Source organism: Arachis duranensis, chromosome 2, assembly GCF_000817695.3.
Source record: "Arachis duranensis cultivar V14167 chromosome 2, aradu.V14167.gnm2.J7QH, whole genome shotgun sequence".
Classification (NCBI taxonomy): domain Eukaryota; kingdom Viridiplantae; phylum Streptophyta; class Magnoliopsida; order Fabales; family Fabaceae; genus Arachis; species Arachis duranensis.
Window position 1 is genome coordinate 88,817,102 of NC_029773.3, and position 9,872 is coordinate 88,826,973.

General features: G+C 29.0%; 1 pseudogene; it reads right to left on the reverse strand.

Annotated features, from left to right (window-relative positions):
- Nucleotides 1–2,968: 2,968 nt before the first annotated feature.
- LOC107475787 (uncharacterized) lies at nucleotides 2,969–6,609 on the reverse strand (annotated as a pseudogene).
- Nucleotides 6,610–9,872: the final 3,263 nt, after the last annotated feature.

Here is a 9,872-nt window from a genome sequence, read left to right on the forward strand (position 1 = left end):
TTCGTTCAATTTCAACTAATTGTTCGGAAATCAAAGGAGATCCAACGGGATACAATTATTCAATTAAATTTCTATATTTAAATAACTTTTAAATAATAAATTTAAAAATTAATTATTTTTATTTATACAATAAACGTAGTTAGTTTCCTACTTGTGAAAATTATTATAATTTTTAGTATTTATTTTCTCCATTTAAAAGTAAATAATGTTGCTTTATCTGAATTGAACTAAATCATCGTTCTTAAACTTCCATAGAAGGAACAAAAATTACAAATATAAACGCGTATACGTCTTATTAGTAAAGAATTTAATTTTAATGTACTATTAATATAAAATAATTTTATACATGTATTAATTATGTGAATAATTATAAAAAAATATGAATGTGATGGTATAATTATTAAAATATTTTATATTATTAATAAGAATATAACTAAGTACAAAAAAAAAGACAATAACTCCTCTAAATTTTAATTTTTTATATATAAATTATATGTAAATTACAGTTTAATTTTTTTTTTAATTTTATTTTAGTTTGTTTTTTTCTAATATTTCATCTAATTACGTTCTGACTACTAATACATTAAAATTAAATTATTGTAAAGGTGCCAATCTTATACATACGTATCTCTTTCATGCACAAGCATTACTTTTGCATCATTATCATTTTGAGATAACGCAGTACATCTTCAAAAGCATAACCAGGTGAAGACTTAATCATGTCGTTTTTATTTTATTTTAGTTAACTAATTTGTTTTGGTGATGAAAGAAGAAGTAGGATGAAGATGAAACCCCTGATACATAACATAGGTACTTCAAATTCATTCACATTATTAGGTTCAAAGTTTTAGTAAGGAATGTTGTTTCATTCTTAGAATAAGGCAGGTGTATATATATATTTCTCATTTTCTTTCTATTAGTTTTGCTGATTAAATTATTTTCTAAATAATACTGCATGCTTTTTTTTTTTAAACCTAAAATCAGTTATGGATCAAAATGACTAATCTATAAGCTCAAATAGCTACCAACTATGTTAGGTCTTAGGTCAAATGAAAAAACTATTCACTAAACAATAATGCTATGTTTGATTTTAAAAATAAAATAAGATAAGATAACAAAAATATGACATAAAAAATAAAAATATAAAAATTAATGTTTTGTATTTTATTTAAAGATAAACTGAATATAAAATAGAATAAATAATTGAAAGTCCAATTTACTTTTTTATTTTTTTACATAAAATTTAAAATAAAAAAAGGAATAATAAAAAATATAATTATTAAAATTTGATAATAATACTAAAAAAAATTGTGTTTTTCATCTAATATTTATATTCTTTTAGATAAAAAAAATATAAAATATATTAATTTAATATTTTAAGACATAATATTTTATTTATGTTTTATTTGCCAAACATAATTTTATATTTTTATATTTATGTGTCAATATTCTATCCTTGTAAATAAATGAAACCTAAGTGCACTTATTCACTGAAACATAATGTTTAATTTGTGAAATATTACTAAGATACACCACTTATTACGTGTATAATGCAAGCAATGCTGGTTTCACATTTGAGATAGTGAGGTGCAAATGGCTATATAGTGAAGTAGAAAACATGTTCCTAAAGTGATGAAGTCATTGTGGGGTTGGAATTGAACACACCATGCATGCATTATAATTTATAATTAATTAGTAAAACATATATCTTACAACTCACATGCCATTATGATTGTTTTGTCACATTAATGCAAGTCCAAGTGGTGCAAAGCACTACTACAATGATTTTAAGGAGAAAAAGAAAAAAAAGACCATGACATAAAGATAACTAGGAAAATGGCAAACTTTTAGAAGCAATTTCAGAACATTGGATAAGTTAAAAAGTTGTTTAGTATATAAAGAAAGAATTTAATTTTTAATGTACTAATTTACATGTGCATTTAATTACATAATACCACATTATTAAAAATAATTACTTTTTATGTTAATTGTATGAATAATCGTCCAAAAAAATAGATATGATTACACAGACTGTATAAAATATTTTACATTGTCAATATATCAAAATTAAACTTATAAAAAATTTGTGGTGGAAAAAGTGTGAAAACTTCAACCAATTGATTAATATCTATTCTTAAATGATGTATGATATTGAGTAACATTTCTTAACTGAAATCTAAGATGTGAAATTTGGCTCTACACAGTTTATATTTCAAAATAAATAAACATATTAAATGTTAAGACTTAATCTATAGTTGCACTCCTAAAATAAAAAATAAAAAATAAAAAATAAAAAATAATGAGAAAAGGAGAAAAAACTAATTAGAAGTAGGTGTCGAAGGATATATCATCACAAATAATCTCTGAATAAAGTACTTTTCTTTTTTTATTAATCAAAAGGGTGGTAAGCAATTATCTTGGTAGCATTATTTGTTTACTAGACATATTAAAGTTATAGTGCTGTTAACATTAGTGTTTTTGCAATTTCTTAATCTTACTTAAAATTTAATAATTTACATGAAGTGTATAAAGTTGTTATTTAGAATCTGATAACAAAAATGATGGAAACACCAGTGTTCATCACACTCAGAAATTTGTAAAAATAAAATAAAATAATTATAAACTTTTAAAGAATATGGGATTAGGGATTTCTTAAAAGTAAAAATTATTACATAAAAATACATAGGTGCTGGATGGTGACAATTCCTTAGATATATAATTAATTGATGATTTCATCAAATAAATACTCATTCTTATAAACTTTTCACACTTAACTATAACTAGAAGTTCAAAATAATAGCAAAATAGGTCAAAGATTCTACTTAACACTTGTTCAAAGTTAATTTTTCTTCTTCTCTATGTGCAGAATCCAAGTTTTATCCAAGATTAAATGAAACATTCATGAAGAGCCAAGTTATGAAATGAAAACATATGAGACAAATTAAAGAGAGGAAAAGAGTGTACAAATAGACAGAAACATTAAATACAATAAAATCTAAAACATTGATTACATTACACTTCCTAACCTCCCACTTGTTTCATACAGACAATGAAACAAAAATTAACAAAAACAAAGAAATAAAAGTTGCAATAATAATAATAATAATGTTTAGTCTTATTTTCTGCTGAACAAGCTTCTGAGTTTTCCTCTTTCCAATCTCTCTAGAAGCTTCTTAGATCCAGGAATATCCATCTCACTAAGCTTCTTGAGATACCCTATTGCTCCATAAGAAATCATAAGCTTCTTACATTTCTTGCAAGAAGACAGTGATGCAAGGCATGAAACTGCATATTTCTTTGCAGTGTTCTGTGGATTTGGATCAAGCAACTGAACCAAACTTGGCACCACAATCTTATCATCCTTCTTAACCTCTCTTCGATTCGCAGACAGAACCATCAAGCTCGAAATTGCTTGTGATGCAGCTTCTCTAGCACTATTTGCTTTAGCCTCAAGCAAATTGATCAGAAGAGGTATGCAGCCGGCTTCGCCGATCATTTTTTTCATCTCAACCGGGCCACAAATCCGGCAAATGACAGAGGCTGCGGCTTGCTTGGCTCCCAAGGAACCCGACTTAAGCACGTGAACCAATCGAGGAAGCAAGCCGAGGGAATCCAGAACATCCTCAGAAACAGAACCAACCAAATTCCTCAGGGCTGCGACCGCGGATTCTTGAGGAAGAGGGCCATCAAGATAGGCCAGGAGACTGCTGAAACCACCTTCTGCTATGACAGATCTTCTTAGATTCTCGTTGCTCGCTGTTAGATTCTGCAAGCACTCGGCCGCATACTCTTTCGTTCCCAACAAAATTCCAGAGCTAAGGAGCTCAATCATCACTTTCACAATGCCTTCTTCAGCCAAAACCTGCCTCACATCCGGCACGGACGACGCATTCTTCAAAGCACAAGCGGCTGCAGCCTGAGAAACAGAGTCCCCTGTTTGGCAAACCTCAATTAACGGCCGAACAGCACCGTGTCCAACAATTGCACGGGTGGTTTCGGCCGTGGCAGAACTCCTTCAGAAACTAGCCAATTTTCGCAACTACCGGATTCCACAAGAATACATATCACAGTAGCAGCCTTTTCCCTAATCCTTGGAGATGTTGCTGTAAGCAGTTGAACCAATGCAGCAACATTGCTTCTCCCAAGAACAGCCAAAACATTCTTCTCATCTTCTTTCATCACATCATAGAGCTTCTCCAGTGCTCTTTGCTTGGCTTCCAAGTTACCTATCTGAAGCCTTGCAAGTAATTCCTTAATGGATGCAAAATCTACATCAGAGTCATGAACAGAACCAGACACCATCAAAGGCAGAGTAGCTTCTCCTAGCACACCGGTTTTGATCAGCAAGCTGCAATCTTTCAGATTTAAATCGAGTTTCCCAGCTAAAGCGTCGAGATCACTCTGCATCCGAAGCTTACCTTCATACTTCTCCTTCAAACAAAGCTCGGCCAATTCGATAGCTTCTTCGAGTGACTTGGAAACTGACTGCAACTGCTCCTTGCAGAGAGCATTCTTGGAGAAGCAAGGGTGGCTCGACAAGTCCGATAAACGCGACGGAATCTGCTCCAATTTCGAGATAATCATCTTCCACTTGACTGGGAAAACTTTAACCTCTTTTGCCTTAGACATTGCTGCAGGAACAAGCTTCTGTGCATTAAGCAACCATTCTTCTGTTGAACTAGCATCAAATGATGCAGCAGCACCACCATAATCTTCCACCATGATGTAGAATTTGATGATTGATCACCAAGAACTGGAAAAGAAAAGAAAAGGAGAAAAACTAAGCTCAAAGAAATGACCAAGATACAATTTTTTGCATAGGAGAAAAGGAGAATGCAATGATAATATCACAGAAAAGAAAAAGAAAATCAAAAGGAGGTGGAGCAGTTGCAATCATAAAATCCTTAAAATTATATATCAAGACTCCAATAGAAAATTCTCTAACAAAATAAACAAATAATTAAGAAAAACAAAAAGAAAGAGAGATTAGACCAACATGAATATTGTATAGTATGAAGAATCTTGATGATCACAGACAAAAAACTTGTTTACTAAAAGCATGACCCTCCCTATCAAAGATGAAGTACCTAAAGATACCCCACTATTCTTGTTACTTTAGCAAAGTCATCATTTAATGCCCCTTTGGAAATTATATAAACAAGTTAGTGTATTGTATTGTATTAGTAGTCTATTGGATATTGGATTTTTCTAATAAGTGCAATAAATGCTATGGTTAGATATATGGTTGCTAATGAAAATGAAGTAATTGGACATTTATCTGCTAAGAATGCTGTCCAATTAAGAGGGAGTCGGTGGGTATTATTAAATACTAATTTGAGTGTGCAAATCTACTAATATGTTAGGCCTAAGAGACCAACTTGGAAAGTGGCACAAATGTAATAAGGTGTCCTCTCTAGGGGCATATTGGTCACTAGAGGGGAAAAATAATATCTCTTAACTTTACTCAGCATCAAGGGGTTGGTAGGTACCAAGAGCAACACAAAGTTGGAGAAATTGAATTCTTGCATGAAAATGATCTTGATTAACATTTTAACAATACAAATTAACATTAGTATTAATTAAATAACTTTTAAATATTTTTCAAAAGCATTATAAGAATTTATCACAAAATTAAGTGCATAAGCGAGTGTTGTGAGGTTAATTCCAACTCATATCAACAGTCAAGGAGTCCAATTTCAAAAAGGGAAGTAGAATCCTTAGATGTGATTTTCCATCTTTGTCCTCATAATAAAAGGGGTTAATGAAATATGAGAAAGGAAGAAGCTTCACTTTAAAGGGAAGACACAAGTCTCTATCTACAAGTTGTATACAACACAAGCATGTCCAATCAATGATCACTGACTATTATTAATGTTGAATGAAGAATTTCAATTAATGTAAATTTAAATAAAAACAAATAAATATATACAATACCTTAACTTGACTTGCTCTCAAACTATTGAAAGGACTTTTCTTTTTCCTGTTTAGAGCTATCAATCTTGTTCCTCACTGTTTGTGTAAGCCCAAAAGACAAAGAAATTAGAAAGATTCCATAACATGTAGCTTGAGCAAAAGATAAAAACCTTAACCTCATCAAAATATAATTATTAAGAGGAAAAGCAAAAGGAGGAAGAAAAAGCACAGAACTTCGTTATTTCTTTTTCTTCTTCTTTTTTCATCCTTAAGTAGAAGATCAAAGCAAAGATGCAACAATGTAAAATAGAACACACTTGAACTTGAAGGACCAACCTTTAAGAATGAGTAACAAAGAAAGCAAGCTTCTTCTGTAACTTAAACTTCAAACTTCACACACACAAAAACAGAAAACACTTTGCTTTTTGAACACTATGCAACAGCATTAAACTCTTCCAATGCTTCCAAAATCATTGATCAGGCTATGAGCTACTTGGAAACAGTTTCTTCAGAGTTTCAGAAGCTGCTTCAGTCCTGTCTCATAATAAGCTGAGGAACATAAGCAAAACGCTCCAAAGTGATGAGTGATCAATTTTTGAAGCAAATCTAAACCATATAATATAATATATAGCACTGAAGCTCTTACAACAGAAGAAGACAAACACAAGCTAGCACAATACATCAGAAAACAAAACACCCCCCAATTCAAAAATCAAACTTTATAGCATAAACGCTCAAATGAGACTAGATGCGAGTTTTGGGGGTGCTTATCATATCAGAGCTAGAAGTGCTTAAAGTTCGAACATTTCCATTGATTTAACGGTTCAGATTTGTGGGGTTGAGACAAATAAGCTAACCGTTGAGATTGATTGAAATTTGAAAAATCTAAGGATGTTATATATATATATATTTTTTAAGGTTATCAACGTGATTACGTGGGCGTGTAGCAGTGCCACGTGTAATGTGGGGGCATGGTGTAATAACAGCTCCTAAGTCCTAGTATAAGGTGTCTAAGTAGCATTTTGAAAGTGCCTAAAAATCCCACGTGTGAAAGTGAAGTGAACTTGTTTCATTTTTCAAAGTTCACTGTCTGTTTATTGGATTTGAATTTATATATCTTTGACATTGATCTTGTGATATATTACGATTTTGCCACTAATGTTTTGCCATGAATATATGATGAGAATCATAGATATATTTATTGACTAATGAATTAAGCTATGAAATATTTTTAGGTGAGATAAGTAATATAATTGTTTTTTTTTTATCATGGTCAAGTATATACCGTGTAATTAAATATTTTTTAAAAATTGTTTATTATTCGATTTTTAGAAAAAAAAAATAAAAAATAAATAATTCCTCATAAAAAATAAATAACTTCTTATAAAAAGGATATTTAAATTAATTAATAATATTATTTAAATAAAAAATTACTAAAAATTAAAAATTTAAAAAATAAATAGTATTTCTCAAGTAACCTAACCTATTCAAAATATGATGAGAAAGGACTAAGGAGGAAGTTTAATTCATGATTTTTTTCTTCTCTAAGATGCTCTTATAATTCATAAAAAAAAAAAAAAGTATATTCTGGTATTTATAATATTCAAACCTAACACCACTTAATTAGAATGTAAAGAAATAACCATCTTGACTAATTTTATATTTGTGATTATTATACACATTTGATTTATAAAAAATAGATTAATAAGTACGTTTTGGCCTATTAATACACTAATAAGATGTAATTATTGTTGTCTAATCATTCCATGTGACCATGTCTATGTACCAAGAAGCATGATTAACTGTAAAACAGTAGAAATGTAAAAAAGCAAATAAGGACAACCAGCTTTGGAGTTTGGTTTAAGCTCAATGTGTTCAGATTTGTTTGTTTATCAAATTAAAAGGGGAAAAAATATTCATATTTTGCAATGTGTCTGGATAAATTATTGTAGAGACTAGAGAGATTTCTATTGGAAACTTGTTTTCGGATAAGGGAAATATGGATTTCAAAATTCAAAGAAGGAATGAACATCACTTAGCTGTCATTCGTGATTATCGGAGCAATAAGATATGCTTACAAAATGATGAATTGATCATTCACACATATGTTTCCACTTTCCTCGGTCTGTTTTTGACTTGGTCTTACAAAATTGCAAGTCAAGGATTTAGATAAAGTAGTGATTTAGATAATTAAATTGGTTAAAATGTGATTTTTAACTATGGTAAAATTGGATAAGCTATTTTAGTTGTAATCATTCACTTTGCCAAAAAATAAATTATTAGTTAATCATGTGTTAAAAATAAATTGTACATCAGTACATAACAATAAAATTAAGTTGATATTTATCAAATTGTCATATAATTTGATAGAACTGTACAAGATAGCTTGATAAGATTAAATTGACATTTATTAATTTGATATCATAATAACTCGAACAAGTGGTGATTTGTTTGTTTTTCATATCACTATTTTTTTTTATATATAGACTCATATAACTACTTTTAATAAATTATATATAAATTGTTAAGGCATTTACTATTTGTATCTAAATTTTTTATAGAATTAGTGAGTGAAAAAGTGAGAGAAAATTAGTAAGACTTTTAATATATATAATTTCTTTATATGAATTTTTATAATATGTATGGGAATATTATAAAATTTTTTATGTATTTTAAAAAATTATAATATTTATCACTTAGTCATGCTATTTTCATTATTTCTTAAACTATTTAGTTTAGCTCTATTTATTTTTCATTTATAAATTTTAGTTGTGTTATTTTATCTTGTTAACTCTGGTACTTAACAGTAAATCAGTAATTGGTTAGGTTAGCTTGAGAAAAAGAATAATAAATAAAGAAACACAAAAAGGTATTTTAGAGTAATAAAATCATAATTATGAATTTAATCTTTATGTAAGTATAAAAAATTTTATACAATTATATAATTAAATTTATACATTTAGATAACTAGTTAAGTACATAGTGAATTTAAAAATTATTTATTTATGATGATATAGAAATATACTTCAAATATCTGAACACGTTTTTTTATATTGTCTCTACATGAAAATTGAATTTAATTATGTGCCTAAATGCGTAGTTTTATTTGAATTTAGCAATCCAAATCTAGGGGATGTTAGTATAATTTAGGTAAATGGATTATTTAGAATAATTTAAGATTTTTTTCACATATTTCTAATCTGACAAGTTAATGATTATTGATTAATCTATTGCTGACTAATAGATTACTGTATGCATGAATCGTGATTCGAATCTTAATACTTGCTTAAACAAACAAGTTAATTAAGTCAACTAACCACTCGACCAAACCAAGTTAAAATACTATTTATTTCGCTTTGAAATAATTAATTACACTTTTTGATTCTTTGCGAGATGAAAACACATAATTAATTGATCTAAAACTAACATGATTTGTGGATAATAATGACTAATCATGTCAAAACAAAATAGAATAATGAGTTAATCAATATGAGAATGTAGAGTAATCCTTTGGAACTTGGAAGGAAAAAGGTACACAACAAAAGAGGCTAGGTGAGGCCTTTTTATTGTCCCTTTTTTAAGAAAAAAATAAATTAAAAAACCCTACATTGATATTCTAAATTCCAAAATCAAAATCATGTCCGAATCTGGACTTTCAAATAACATCTTTTTTTTTTTGGGTGACCTTTCCAATAACATCTAAGTACGCTCCAACCTTATTAGGATTATTATTTATTATTACCTCGTGGGAAAATGATTAACCCCGCTGCTTTTATATAAACAAAAACAAGTGCAATTCGGTTTTAATATATATATACAATTTTTGTAGTTTGTACTTTGTAGCCATAAAATATTGAATGCCAAATTTATTAGATGCAGTTAGATTGCAATGACGAGCTTTAAAAATTCGAAATTTTGATCTCTTCTCTTTGTGAAAATTTGACCTACACACTCATAAA